The 15,297-nt window shown below is 36.8% G+C and overlaps 1 protein-coding gene across 2 annotated transcripts in view; it reads left to right on the top strand.

Annotated features, from left to right (window-relative positions):
• The window catches only part of GRM8 (glutamate metabotropic receptor 8), a 720,262-nt gene that overhangs the window by 611,818 nt on the left and 93,147 nt on the right, over positions 1 to 15,297 (top strand). The window lies entirely within an intron of this gene.

The following is a 15,297-nucleotide window of genomic DNA, read 5'->3' as shown; positions in this document are numbered from 1 at the left end:
CTATTTTCAGATGACCAAAGGCAACTACATTCAACTCTTTCATGGTTCCTTGTTGTGTTTTACTCCGTATTTCTAAATAGCTCGCTTACACCTACTTACTACTTCTTACCTATCATCCTCCCAACATGGATACACCATGACTTGCATTTTCATTTAAGTTAGATGTCATCTAGAATGTTTTGATTGTTTTTGCTTTCCTGGAAAATTTTTTGTTGTCCTGTAGTTAATAATCATCATTCTAAAAATTGGTTGCTTAGTGTTTTGTTTTGTTTTTGCTTTGCTTTTTATATGCTTAAAACCAATTTACTTCCAAACTTTTCAGCAGAGGACATCTGGTTAGCTATATTAATGTTCTTAGAGACATCTCTCCAACTTCCCCAATTTAGATTGATCTCTCTGTAAATGTAGGCATGGCTTGCATCCCAGCAGCTTGCTTTACCATAATTCTGAGGTATTCTTCACATTTCTTTTGTGTTACATCTCCTGTTTTCTATAACCCATCTCCCTCTCTTCCTTCATTTATTCTCTTGTTTAGGTACAACACATCAACTGATAGCTTCTTCTTCTTCTTTTTTTTTTTTTTCTGGAAGATTAGCCCTGAGCTAACTGCTGCCAATCCTCCTCTTTTCACTGAGGAAGACTGGCCCTGAGCTAACATCCATGCCCATCTTCCTCTATTTTATATGTGGGATGCCTACCACAGCATGGCGTGCCAAGCAGTGCCATGTCCGCACCCGGGATCCAAAATGGCTAACCCCGGGATGCCGAAGTGGAACATGTGAGCTTAATTGCTGTGCCACTAGGCTGACCCTGATAGCTTCTTGAGACTGAAAATGGAACATAAGTTTTTTGGAGACTTGTGTATATAAAAATGTCTTCATTGTAATATTATGCTTAAACAATAGGTTGCCCAAATCTAGGGTAGAAATCATTTTACTTTGGAATTTGAAGGTACTACTTCATTGTTCCCTGACTCTTAGGTTTTTCTGATCCTCGATTATTTGTAACTTTTTTTTTTCGGCTTCCAGAATCTTTTAAGATTTCGTACTTGTCCTCATCATTCTGAAATCTCAACAGGATGTACCCCAAAGTATGTATATTTTTATTTATTGTGCGGCACACTCAGCAGGGTCTTTTAATCTAGAATTTTTTATCCTCTCCTTCTGGGAAAATTTTTTGTTCGATAATCCCAATGCCACATTTTCTTTTTTCTGGAATTCTTACTATTTAGATTTTGAGCCTCCTGGACTGATCCTTTAATTCTTTCCTGATTTCTGTCTCTGTATCTCTTGGATCTGCTTTCTGGGAGATTGCTTCAATTTTACTTTCTAATTCTCCTATTGACTTCCATTTCTAAAATTATAATTTAGAATGATAATTAATTCATAATTAGAATAATTCTATAATTAGATAGAATTAGAGTTATAGAATAATTCTATTCTTATATTATATCTAGAATTTTAATTAATTATAAACAATTATATTATTAATTATGATTATAATTAATTTATGAGTTCTTTCATTCTCTCAGAATGTTCTTTTTTTACAGAAACTTCTTCTTTTATTCATGCTTTAAAAAAAATCTCTGAAATTATTAACAATTTTTAAATGCTTTCATCTCCAGGCGTAGCCTCTATTTACTTAAGTTGCTTTTATTTTTTTCTATTTGTTTGATTTAATGTCTGTTTTTCATAGGAGAAAATTTCTTCATGCCCAATGATGCTTGGGTTCCACTCCTATTTAAGAGTGCACTAAAAAACTAAAAAGCTGTTGGAAAACTCTCTGCACACAGATGTGTTTGTTGACAGTGGATTTCACCAGGAAATCACCTAATGTCAGAATGTTTAGATCTTTGTTTTGGCTGAGGGATCTAAAAGTGTCCCAGAGATGAATCTTCAAATCCTCTGCTTGGTGGATGTAAGCTGGGCTCGTAGTACTCTGCGAGCCAAGTCAGGGAAGAGGAGTGGGAAACTCATAATTCAGTACTCATGTTTCACTTACCATAACTAATTTCAATGTGATAACCCAGTCCCAACTGTGCCAGGTGTCCTGCATCCAAGAGACCCTATGTTTTACCTTCTCCAGAGAGTAAATCTCTGGTTTTCTGCCAGGTTGGGGGAGAAAAAGTAGCCCAGCTTCACAAATGTCAAATAGTTGATCACGTGATTTTAGTGTTGAATTCCAATCCCTCCTAAATTGACTTCATTCATTTTTATATTTCTCGTATCTACCCTGTTGATTATACTATTATTACAATTTATGTTTTTGAATAAGTTATTGCTTCATAAATTGAGGAAATCCTTAGCCAGAGATGGCTGATTGGAAATATTTCTCTTCTGATGTCCTAGAGCTCCCTTTCTTATTTCATTGCCTTAGTTCTGATATATTGTTTGTCGCTTCTGTGTCAGAGAAAGCATGTCTTAATGCTATGTAGTCTTTTCCTACAAGTTTCAGACAATTCAGTTTTTACATCTGCTGTTGTTCAAAGTTCACATTCTAAGCACAGTCTTTACGTTGTATTTCAATAGCTCTAGTTGCCATTTTGTCCTATTAATGGCAGCATGATACAAATAATTCTGGAAGACGTTAAAAGTGTGTCTTCATAAGTCATATTCCCCAAAAATGCCAGCTTTAGTCTCCTACCTTTTGATTTCTCTTTCATCTCTGTTCCTTTCTGCCTGGTCATGTTGCTCCTGCTGAATCCAAGTGCACTTTTTCTTAATCTCTCTCAATCTTTCTATGCGATGCTGGAAGAATCTTGAGTTTCTAGGTTTGGGGCTGTAAAGCAACATCAGGTTCTCTCCATGTTTCAGAAGTCATGTGTTTTTATGGTGTGTCCCAGCTGTGACAGCTCTATTCCTCCCTGGCTGCAAAAGACTTTTTTGTTGGTGTTTAGCAGTTTCACATCTATCTCTATGTAGGTAGAAAATATAGAGTCATGTAATCCCTAAGAATTCAACAGGCATAGAGATTTTTTTGTTTTTTGTTTTTGAGAAAGATTAGCTCTGAGCTAACACCTGCTGCCAATCCTCCTCTTTTTGCTAAGGAAGACTGGCCCTGAGCTAACATCTGTGCCCATCTTCCTCCACTTTATAAAAATGTGGGACACCTACCACAGCATGGCTTGCCAAGTGGTGCTATGTCCGCACTGGGACCCGAACTGAGGAACCCCAGGCTGCCAAAGTGGAACGTGCACACTCAACCACTGCACCACCAGGCCAGCCCCAGCATAGAGATTTTTTTAAACTGGTGTCTTCTCTTTCTAATTCAAATAAAGTATCATATTTTGCATATATTCATTTGGGATTAGGTTACATATGCCTTTCAGGCAGGAAGAGTACCATTTAGGGTTACTTTGAATAAAGCATGCTAAATTGATAAAATAACCTTTAAGATGCTCTCATATGGAATAAAATAGCTAGAAGGAGCTTAGCTGGAGACAGTGTTTCATTGTAATGATTATGAGGGGAAAGGAATAACTTGGCTGTAGCATACTCAAACCATGAAACCAGTGTTTATCTTATCCCAAGGTCTTTCCACTGGATCTAATGTGAACAAATCCTTTAAATAAATTATCACTAAATTCTTTTGATTCTTCTTTCTAGATGTGTTTTAGACTCAGCCTTTTCTTCTCTGTTCCCAGTAAATTGACTGCTGTGGTCTTACTCACTCTTTTCTCACTCTCGTCTAGGGCCTCTCCTCTCTAGCACCACACTCCCTTCACCCAGACAGTTATTTCAAGTATCTGTGCCAACTCCACTGTCTTCCATCTCCTCTGCTCTCTCTTCTGGATGTTCAGTCAGATTTGAAATTTTGGGCGGTCTTTCACACATCACACATTGCCCTGGGAGACATTATGCGGAGGCAATAAAATGTTGTGATTGATTGTGTGGCTTCAGGCCGCTCCAGCATGGATTGCCCCATCCATAGCTGTGTGATGTGGGGCAAGTTACCTACTGCTCTGTGACTCCTTAAACAAAATGGGGGGCAGAGGGGAGAGCTAACTCACACGGTTGTTATAGGCATTTCATGTTAATCGCTTAGGACAGTTCTGGCACAGAGTATGCCCTCAATAAATGTTAGCTATCATCAGCAGCAGGATCACTTTTACATTTCATTTTCTTAGCAATATAAATTGACTTGCCACTGAAAACATTCGTGCCAAATTGCTTTGTCTTTCTTTTCACATTCTGAAAGGCATTTACTTCTGTAACTTTCAATAGATTGAGTTAAGCACATTGAGTGATATGGGCTAAGATCAAAATGGAGAAGTATTTTGCACTGAATGCCTATTGTTCAAAATATCACAAAATGCTTTTTATAATGAATCATCTTTGTTTCTGTGTGCATTAATAATCAACTTAGTGTGGGAAAAATAAGAAATTTGAATAACTAAAAGGAATATCTAAGAGTTTACATAAGTACCCATAGGGAGTAGTAGCCCTGAGCTGATTTTCATGTTTTACTTCTACTTATTATTAGCAGTAAAGGATCTGCTTAATTGAATTTAGTCATCACAAAGCACTGGCACAATGTCTTTAATGAAACTATTTATATATGACGTCTAAGTCATATTTTAAGATTTAGCTAACTTTAAAAATATGAGTGCTTTTAAATAATATTCAGAAAAGATCTAACATACGAAATCATCCTGAAAACTTAAATTAGTGATTTTAATAATAAACATTCATATGATTTAATCCTAAGTGAAAAGATTTTATATAAGGAAATTATTTGAAACTCTAATTTTGGTCATCTAGAATACAATTATGAACACAGTAACAGAATTGTAGCTCCATGTCTTATGATTAAACATGACAACTCTTCATAGTATCCAAATTCAAATTTTTATCACAAATTTAAAATTAAGGAAAAAATTATTCTGCCTTAATACTATTGCTATAGATACTGTCCACTCCCTGGAAATGTGCATATGCACTGTGTTGGGGTGAAACGCGACCATATGATTAATACATCCCATTTACCTAAAGTTTTGTAGGTTTGACTTCCTATATGCTTCCCTGAAACCACCCATCCCATAACACATACCCCAACGTGTACACTCACAAATACCTCCTGCTGCAACCTCAGAGTCAAGACCAGAAGGTACTCACCTGATAGTTTTCTCTGCATAAAACTAGGGTGAAAAATGAGAGCATGTCCTGTGGCAATTACCAGGAACCTATATTAAGAGCTGAGATTGTGGGAAAAGAAGAGCAAGAAATAGCAGATCTGGATGAAATCCAGACACAGTGGCTTTTTTGCTTGTTGATGCAGACATAATTTGTGGACAGAGAAGCTATATTTAATTATAGTTAGAAAGCGGATGCCTTCTTTCCAGTGCTGCCTCTCAGTCCTAAATCAAAGTACATGCAGAGTTTCTGCCTGTGTTTTACGTTTTCTGTTCAAAAAGCACTTTCACAGATATTGACTTGTTCTATCCTTCCAACATCCCTGTGAGGTATGTGTAAGGGTGTGTTGTCTCCCCAAAAGTAGTTTCTCTGGAGGTACGGATGAAATAATCTAGAGACCACATAGGGTTAGGAAATAATAAGTTTACTACTTACATCTGCCTACTGCCTAAAGCTATGCCTGCTCAAAATACTAAATAGAGAGTAGTTATAAATTTGGAGTAGCCATAGATATGTTTACCACACCTTCCATTTATTAACCTATCATGTATTTATCAAACATTGAATTCCTATTGAATCCTAGGTCTTAATACAGGCAATGGGAGATAAAAATATCTGTCCCTGAGGTTACTGTGCTCTCAGTCTGCTGGAGAAATGGACATCTGCACAGATAATCACAATATAAAGTCAGAGTTATAATAAAATACACAATGAAATACAGGGGAAGAACATACCTGCCTGAGTGGTGTAAGGCAGATCAGAGAAGATGCCACAGGAAAGCTGAATTTTCTCTCATGAAGGTAACCAGGGACTCTCAATTTTCAAATTCTATCCTCGTGAAAATTGACTGTGTCCTTGGACATCACTAACTATTTCCTTATTTCTGAAATTATCTATGTGACTTCTTGGACTTTGGACTGGATTCTTCCCTGGTTTCCATCTGGTCACTTTTTTTCATCCTCCTTTCCTGATCTTCCTGAGTCTGCTCCTTAAATTTTACTATTTGCAGGGCTCCATTTGTGACATCTTCGCTTCACACTTTTCATTGTTTCTAAGGGTGAGAATTGTCTAATAAATATTCATGGTGTCAACTGCCTTGCATATGACTGTGCTTTCGAAATCTTTACCTCCGGCAAACCTGACTCATGAACATAGCTCATGCGTTCATCCGAATCTTGAACATCGCAGGTTGGGAGCCTCACTGGGGCTTTGAGCTCAACAGGATCCCAGAGGGAACCAAGTAATAATTTACCTTTCAAAACCAGTCATTTCTTTGTATTCCCCTATTTGGTGAAGGTTAGCATCATCTGTTCACTTGTTCTTTCATTTCTTCTTCATTCATCCAACAAATATTTATTGATGCCTATTGGGGTTTAGTCAGCACATCTGGCTCTGGATGCAATAGTGGAAAAACAGACCTGGCTCTTACTCTTTTGAAGAAAATAAATTTTTTAAATTGGTGCTTAGCAAAGTATGGGTCATGAATTACATGTGTCAGAATTGCTGGAAGAAGAAGGGCTTCATTTAAAAATGCCAGCTTGAGGTTCCTTCTCAGAACTATTGAATTGTAATCTGTAAGAACTGGGGCCAAGGGATGTGTATTTTAAGTAACCCCTTACGTGATTCTCAGGAACCTATCTAGAATTTTAAAAACCACTTATTTAAATAAAAAGAAAATGAAGCAAATAAATACATAATTACATACTGTAAAAGTGTCGTCGAAGACTACAAGATGCTGTGTGAGTGTTTAATAGAGAGATAAGGAGAGTTGATACGTAATAGTTAAACAATACCTAGGAGTTACACAGGGGCAAGATTCTGCATGGCCATGTATTTGGAGATTGACTGGACGTGAGAGATGACACTAAGTAAAACGCTAAGGATGACTCTCAAATCAGAAGCCTGGATGCCGTCTTTTGGTTCCTCTCTTGCCCTCTTCCACGTTTACCTCTATTTTCTTTAATATACCTCAAATCCATCCCATCTTCTTCATCACTACTGCTTCTAACATAGTTCACAGGCTCTTGTCTTGCCTGGAATTATGACATTATTCTCCTAATTCTTATCCTTGCTTCTATCTCACCCACTTCCTTGATCTGTCACCACACTGATCTCCAAAATAGAAAATACTGTCATTTTGCATATTTACTTAAAATCCTTTAATCACTATCTATGGCCTTGAGAATAAAGTCCGGAAACCTGATGCTGCTTACAAAATTCTTCATGCCTACTACCATTCCTCAAATTCCTGCTGACATCCCCTTTCATCTGGGATTCTTCAACTGCCTCGATGTGATTGACTTGTATGTAGTCTTGGGCTCCTTCAGTCTTCTTTCTACCCTGCAGCCCAGTGATTCTTCTAAACACAAGACTCATCATCCCTATCTTTGTTATAACCCTTCAGAGGATCCCAGCTACCTTTAAGATAATATCCAAACCCCTCCCAATCGCTTATAAGGTCCTTCATGATCTGCGTCTCATCCTTTCCCTAGCCTACCTCTTACCACTCAACCCAGGGCTTCAATCTACACTCTTGCTCTTCCTAATTCCTTTAGTTTCTCCAGTTTGTCATGGCTTCTTGCTCCTGCATCTTAAAGTCTTTTTATTTTTCTTTTTGTCTGGTGCATTCTTGAGATCCTCTTCCCCAGTTGATCTTCTGCACATCCTTCAGGCCACTGTTCACACACCCTTGAAGCCTGGGCTCGGTGGCCTTGCTGGATGCTCCTTTAGCAGCACCATTTCCTCACCACTTTTTTAGGGAGTGTCATACTGAGCTGTGGCTGGCTCTTTGCTTATTTCATTCCCCACCTACACTGTCTCTGGAGGCCAGGGACCATGTATGTCTCGGTCACTGTTGAATCCATACATTGAACCTTGTGTCTTGAACAGAGTGGGCATGAAATATGTTTTTTATACAGCAAATAAAGGACTGAGTGCTAATACTTCCTGAATGCATCAATTTAAATAGTTTGCATATTTTTAAAGTAAAAGCTTTATTGAAATAATTCACATGCTATAAAATGTGCCCTTTTAAAGTGCATAATCCAATGTTTTTTAGTATTTTCACAGAGTTGTGCATCCATCACCACTACTAATTTTAGATCATTTTCACCACCACCCAAGAAATCCTGTGCCCTTGAGTACTTACTCTCTATTCCCTTCTCCCCCCAGGCCCTGGCAGTCAACAATCTACTATCTGTCTATAGATTTGCTTATTTTGGACATTTCATATAAAATAAAATCACACAAGTTGTGGTCTTTGTGACTGACTTCTTTCATTTAGCATATTTTCAAGTTTCATCAATTTTATAGCATATATTAGTACTTTATTTTTTTTTCTTTATTTTTAATATTCAGTTTTATGGATATAGCACATTTTGTTTATGTATTCATAATTTAACGGACATTTGGATTGTTTCTGCTTTTTGGCTATTATGAATAATGCTATGAACATTCATGTACAAATTTTTGTGTAAACATATGTCTTCAGTTTTCTTGGATTGAAATTACCTAGGAGAGGAAATGCTAGGTCATATAGCAACTCTATATTTGACTTTTTGAGGCACTGCCAAACTGTTTTCCAAAATAACTACACCATTTTACATTGCCATCAGAAATGTAAAGGGGTTTAATTTCTCCTCATCTTTAATAACACTTGATACTGTCTGTATTTTTCTATTATACCATCCTAGCAGATACTCCAGTTTTAGTGTGTGTTCTCCTGTGACTAATGATGTTGGACATCTTTTCATGTGCATATTGTTGATTCATACATCTTCTTTGGAGAAATATCTCTTCAATTCTTTTGCTCATTTTTAATTGGATTATTTATCTTTTAACTGTTTAATTCTAAGAGTTTTGAAAAAAATATGCCCTGGATACAAGTCTTTTATCAGATATATGCTTCAGAAATATTTTTGCCCACCCAGTAGGTTCTCTTTTCACTCTCCTAATGGCATCAGTTGAAGCAGAAAAGTATTTAATATTGATGAAATCCAATTTATCTATTTTTATTTTGTTGCTTATGCTTTTGATGTCATGTCTTCTCCCAGCACCATTTGTTGAAAAGACTATTCTTTCCATTGAATTTTCTTGGTGTCCCTGTCAAAAATCTATTGACCATACAGGTAAGAAGTTATTCCTGGGTTCTCAATTTTATTTCATTGATTTGTCTATCTTTATGCCAATATCACATTATCTTGATTATGATAGCTTTGTAGTAAGTTTTAAAATCAGGAAGTGTGAATCCTCCAACTTCATTCTTCACTTTCAAGATTGTTTTGTCTATTCTGGATCCTTTACATTTTCATGTGAATTTTAGGATCAGCTTGTCAATTTCTTCAAAGAAGCCAGATGGGATTTTGATAAAGATTATGTTGAATATATCAGTGATTTTCGTGGCTATTTCCATTTTAGCAACGTTAAATCTTCTGATCCATGAACATGGGATTTCTTTTCATTTATTTAGGTTTTCTTTCCTTTTTTTAAATGATATTTTGTAGTTTTTAGTGAAAGAAATCTTGCACTTTACTTGTTTATTCCTAAGTATTTTATTTTTTGATGCTATTGTAAATGAAATTTTCTTAATTTCATTTTAAGTTGTCTTTTCAAATCAGAGAAGACTTTACAGTTTTAAAGGTAATGTAGATCTAGAATATCACGTAAAACCAGGGCTTCAAACTGGGGATCATCTCATACATATTAGATTTTCAAAGGACTCTAAACCTAGTTACCACTTTGAATAAGAGTAGAAAGCTATATATGACCCAAATGAATGGATGAATATTAAGGAAGCAATATATTTATATATGAATATATTTATATATATGACTATATATTGAGAAACTTTATTTTGAGTTGCGTTATCAAGTTAACTGTGCAACATGTACTTATTCATCTGTGAATCTTATGACTTAAAAAAATGATAAATTTTGACATTTTCTCTTTTTTTTTTTTTTGAGGAAGATTAGCCCTGAGCTAACTGCTGCCAATCCTCCTCTTTTTACTGAGGAAGACTGGCTCTGAGCTAACATCCGTGCCCATCTTCCTCTACTTTATACGTGGGATGCCTACCACAGCATGGCTTTTGCTAAGCGGTGCCATGTCCGCACCAGGGATCCGGGCCCGCAAACCCCAGGCCGCTGAGAAGCGGAATGTGAGCACTTAACTGCTGCGCCACCAGGCTGGCCGCTAAGCCTATTGATTATATGAGAAAAAGCTTTAAAAATACTCAGTTTCACTGGAAATGTTTGCGTATACAATCTGCCATTACATAAGTCAGATGAAGAGCTGGGTTTTGGATACTGGGGTAGCAAACTAGTCACCCAAATGATTATTAATACTAGGCTTACTTATAGAGCAAGATGAAAAGAGCTAATAAAGAATGGTATGACTAGATATCAAATAGCCATAAAGATCTGCACAATTTTCCCACATGTATAGTAATTGTATTAATGAAGATATCACTTAATATGTCCAGAAAACACTAATAAAGCTATTACGTTGAGTGACAGTTTTGCAATGAATATGGAAATGAGTAATTATAATGGGGCCTTTAATTGGGAAACATTCTTGTAGTCCTTTTTTCAGGAGTTATTAAAACTACATGGAAGAAAACGATTCTATAGTCTGTTTAAAGAATTTATGAAGCATTACTCTAGATTGGTCTAGAAAGAGTAAAAAGCGTAAGCACGCTCACTCAGAAAGTTTTGGTTTTGTGGTTGTTGGTGTATTTGTCTGCAGTAATAACAAGATATGGCAGCAGAAAACAGTTGATGGCTCACATTCTATGAAATGTAGTGGATTGGAGCCTACAGAACGAATAGCTGTCAGTGAACATTGTGAAGATGGGAACGGGCTATGGTTTTATCCCTGGAAGATCTATCTGTATAACTGTCATCCATTTGTTAGACTATGTGTTTTAGACAGAAATAATTTTAATCAGAATATTGTCAAAGATGAGGAAGACAAATTTTTTAAATGCATAGATAAGTTTCCTCTTTATACTCATTATGAAAGATGGTATATTCACAACTAGAGGCACTCACAACTAGAATATACAACTATATATACTGGGGGGATTTGCGGGTGATAAAGCAGAAAAAAAAAGAAAGAAAGATGGTATAATTTGTTAATATAGCAATGTAAAAGTGTTGAGTGATCCTTGTTTATGCTTTGTAGCACAATTGTGAAAATCAGGCAGTTTAATTTACTCTCAAGTAGTATTGTTTTTAATTGCCATTTAGCAACATATGTAAAATAAAATTTCTCAAATATTAATATATTTACAAGATTCTGATTAAAGCATTTGCTATTTGTCATTCTTTAAGACAGATATTGATTGGTTCCCAGACTTCATCTTTGACATCAAAATCCAGTATAGTTATACATAATAGATTCCTTGATGAAAATGGAGTCATGTATATTTAGCATGTACATTTAAAATGTTTATTAAAATACACTTAATATTTCTCCATTATATTAAAAATGTCACACTTATTGCTTGAAAATATTGTTTTTTACTTAAAGAAAATTCACAACTCTTAAAAAATTCTATATCCCATTAGTTTATAACTTTATTTTTTATTTATAAAAATATTTTTCTATTAGTTCAGTACACAGAAAACTGATCAAGGAAAATTTAATATTGAGCTTATAATGATAAATATTTATCCTATGTAATAAAGCTTATCTGGTATAAGTATATTTCTTTGTTAACAAGCTTTAGTTCCTTCTGGCAAATAAAGTGTATTGAGAATGAAGGAATTAAACATGTGATTAGACAAGCTGACCTTTAAGGTCTCTACCAGTCTTTAATGTTTCTGAGATTTTTTGCTGCCTTTTTTTTTTTTTACAGTTAACATAAATCTATAGAAGCCCCAAACAGAATGCAATTTTGGTTTTATAATAATTAGCTTTGAAATATAACCTTTGCAAAAAGTATTTTATTATAAGAGTCCATTAAGGTATAAAATCAATACTTGAGTCACTCAGTGAAGCATTTCATTTTTCTCAATATTTTTTAGAGAAGCCACTATATGCTTCAAATTTAACTTTTTTTTCTTTCCTAATGGAATCTTATAAGTAAATAAAAGAACTTTTCTAAATCATTAAATCCTAGTAGAAAATTAGCAGGGTTATGATAGATTGCTTTTCCTTTGTGTGAACAGACAGGGTAGATCTAATAGTCTTGAGTGGCCTTATGACACATGAAATAGCATTTACTTTCTCAAGAGAAGATGTTTGAAATGAAACATTCATGAATTCCCTACTCCACCTTGGGGAGATTTGACAGCCCTTTGCAAGTATTGAGCTTGGGGACTACAATTCTCTGCCCTCAACCATTCCCTTCACTCTCAAGAAAGGCAAGCATCTTTACTTAGTAGATCTATTCACGAGAACAATCCTAGTCACATAGTTCCTAAAGAGGAGGGAACCTCAAGAGTGATGAAAGAATATTGCTGACATTAGATACTTTGGGGCATTTTTTTGGTACATGACAACTGTCACTAGGTGTGCCTTCTCAGTAGAGTCCCAATAGATTACTACACTGGTAGTGGTCACAGAGTGGGTAAGCTTAATTTGAGCTGTATTAGTTTTCTATTGCTGCTTAACAAATAACTCCAAAATTTAGCAGCATAAAACAATACAAAATTTATTATCTCAGGCAGTTTCTGTAGTTCAGAAATTCAGGAGCAGCTTAGCTGTGTTGTTCTGGTTCAGGGTCTCTCATGAGGTTGCAGTCAAGATGTCAGCTGGGGCTGCAGTTGTCTAAAGGCTTGATTAGGGTCAGACAATCTTCTTTCTAGGTGGCTGCCTCACATGCCTGGCAAGATGGTGCTGGTTGTTGGCAGGAGGTCTCAGTTCCTTTCCATATGGCTGCTTGGGAGTTCTTCCTGGAGTGAGTGATCCAAGAAAGAGCAAGGCAGAAGCCAAATGTCTTTTATGACCTAGCCTCAGAAATCACATTCAGTCATTTCTGGAATATGCTATTGTTTACATAAATCAGCCCTATTCAAAGTGAGAGAGGACTACATGAGTGCAGGAATTCCAGGAGATGAAGTTATTGGGGGCCATCTTAGAGTCAGACTACCACAGGGTATGGTAATTCTTCTTTTTGGGTTATTAATAGAGCTGGACTTGGGAAAATAAGCTGTTTCTTGGGTTTGTTGTTTTATTTAGTTTTCTTTAAACATTCCTTCAGCTCCCATTTCTGTGCCTGTTTGAGCAGCCCTCTATTTCCAGATCCCAGTACTTTCAACTTGGCCCCTTATTCCTCAGGGTTCTACTATGGCACCCTTCTCCTCCTTCCTTCCCCACAAATTCAACAAGTATATGAGTGCAAATTGTTTATCCATCACTGTATGTTCACATCAGTGAACAAAATCACTCCCTTCATAGAGCTTACCTTTTATAGTAGCTGCTTTTCATAATAAGTGGTCTCCTGTGATCCATAATTTCCAGTTTTGTCTGATTAAAATTCTGCTAAAATTACTGTGTATCTAATAAGGCAAATGTGATATTGTGATTTATAATAAATATATAGTTGGTCTTCCATTTAGTTCCTGGCACAGAACTCCTAAAATCCCTGGAATTTTCTTCGATGAGAGCGATAAAGGTATCTTTTGTTATGTTAATGAGGTGACATTTGGAAAGACCCTAGGTACCCTAAGGATGGGGCTGGTTGCCAGGGAAACCAACCAAGTGATTAGAGGATTTGAACTTTCAGCCTCTCCCCAGACCTCCAGGAGGGGAGAGGAGCTGGAGATTGAGTCTGTTGCTAATAATCAATGATTTAATTAACTATGCCTGTGCATTGAAGCCTCCATAAAAACCCAAAAGGATGGGGTTCAGAGAGCTTCCTGGTTGGTAAACAGGTTGTAGGGGAGGAAGATTTTTCCTCTACCTAAATGTGGGTTCATCTGGCCAGAGAACGAATTAAATTCACATGAGACAGACTAGCAGGAGAAAATTAAACAAAGCTTTATGAGGACCATGGCCCCGGGCCTTTCTTCCCAAAGGAAGAAAGGGCACTGAAGAAGTGGGGTGCACAGAGTGGTTATATACCCCCAAACAGGATATTTCACATATGATTGAAATGTCCCTCCCACAATAGTCACAAGATTGCCCTGTTGGCACAGTGCTTGATGGACACAGCAGGAGGCAAGTCTATTGTCTTGAGCTGGGTGGTCACAGGTGAGAGCAGCAATCAGTCCCTAGCCTAAGGAAAGATGCTTAATCCTTAGAGAAATGCCAACGTTGGGAGGGAGAGCCGATCATGGGAGATTACCACACAAGTACAGTAAACAAAATGCAGATTTAAATCCTTGCCTTTGGCATTGATTAAGAGTTTCTAGAGAGAAGGTCATCCCTTTTCTTCTTCCTGGTCCAGAGAGGGAGGCACCTTACAGATAGAGATTTCCTTTACAATGTAAATATCTCCTAACAAAGGTCAAGCAAGTTCCACTCCTCAGAGCCTCCTTGGCTGTCCCAGTTTATCAAAAGCAATCAGCCCCAAATAATCCTCATGCCAAAGAGACATATCTTGGGGTCGCCATTTCCAGGTCCCCACAAGGTAGAGATTTGGGAAGAGTGGTACATTCAGAGAGCATGGAAGTTCTGCACCCTTCCCACATACCTTGCCCTATGCATCTCTTCCATCTGGCTGTGCCTGAGTTATATTCTTTTATAATAAACAGGTGATCTTGTAAGTAAAAATTGTTTCTGAGTTCTGTGAGCCACTCTAGCAAATTAATCAAACCCAAGGCGGGGGTCGTTGGAACCTCTAGTTCATAGATTGTTGGTCAGAAGCACAGGTGACAACTTGGACTTAAGACTGGCATCTGAAGTGGGAAAGGAATAGTCTTGTAGGACTGAGCCCTTAACCTGTGGAATCTGATGCTATTTTCAGGTAGATGGTGTCAGAATTGAGTTGACTTATAGGATACCTGGCTGTTGTCTGAGAATTGCTTGGTGATATGGGAAACTGTCCCTCCCCCTACTCCCATGCACACAAACATTGGAACTGGGTCCAGAACCTTTGGTAAAAAAATTTAAGATAAGAGTTCAATGATTGGCAGAATTCCCTTAAAACAATGCTTTCATTTTATAGAAGTATTCTATGATTTAATCCAAAAGAGTAAGTACTTAAAGTAGAACTTTAAGG

This window comes from Equus asinus, chromosome 1 (assembly GCF_041296235.1).
Source record: "Equus asinus isolate D_3611 breed Donkey chromosome 1, EquAss-T2T_v2, whole genome shotgun sequence".
Classification (NCBI taxonomy): Eukaryota; Metazoa; Chordata; class Mammalia; order Perissodactyla; family Equidae; genus Equus; species Equus asinus.
The sequence above is the reverse complement of the archived record's forward strand: the minus strand, read 5'-3'. Positions and strand labels throughout refer to the sequence as shown.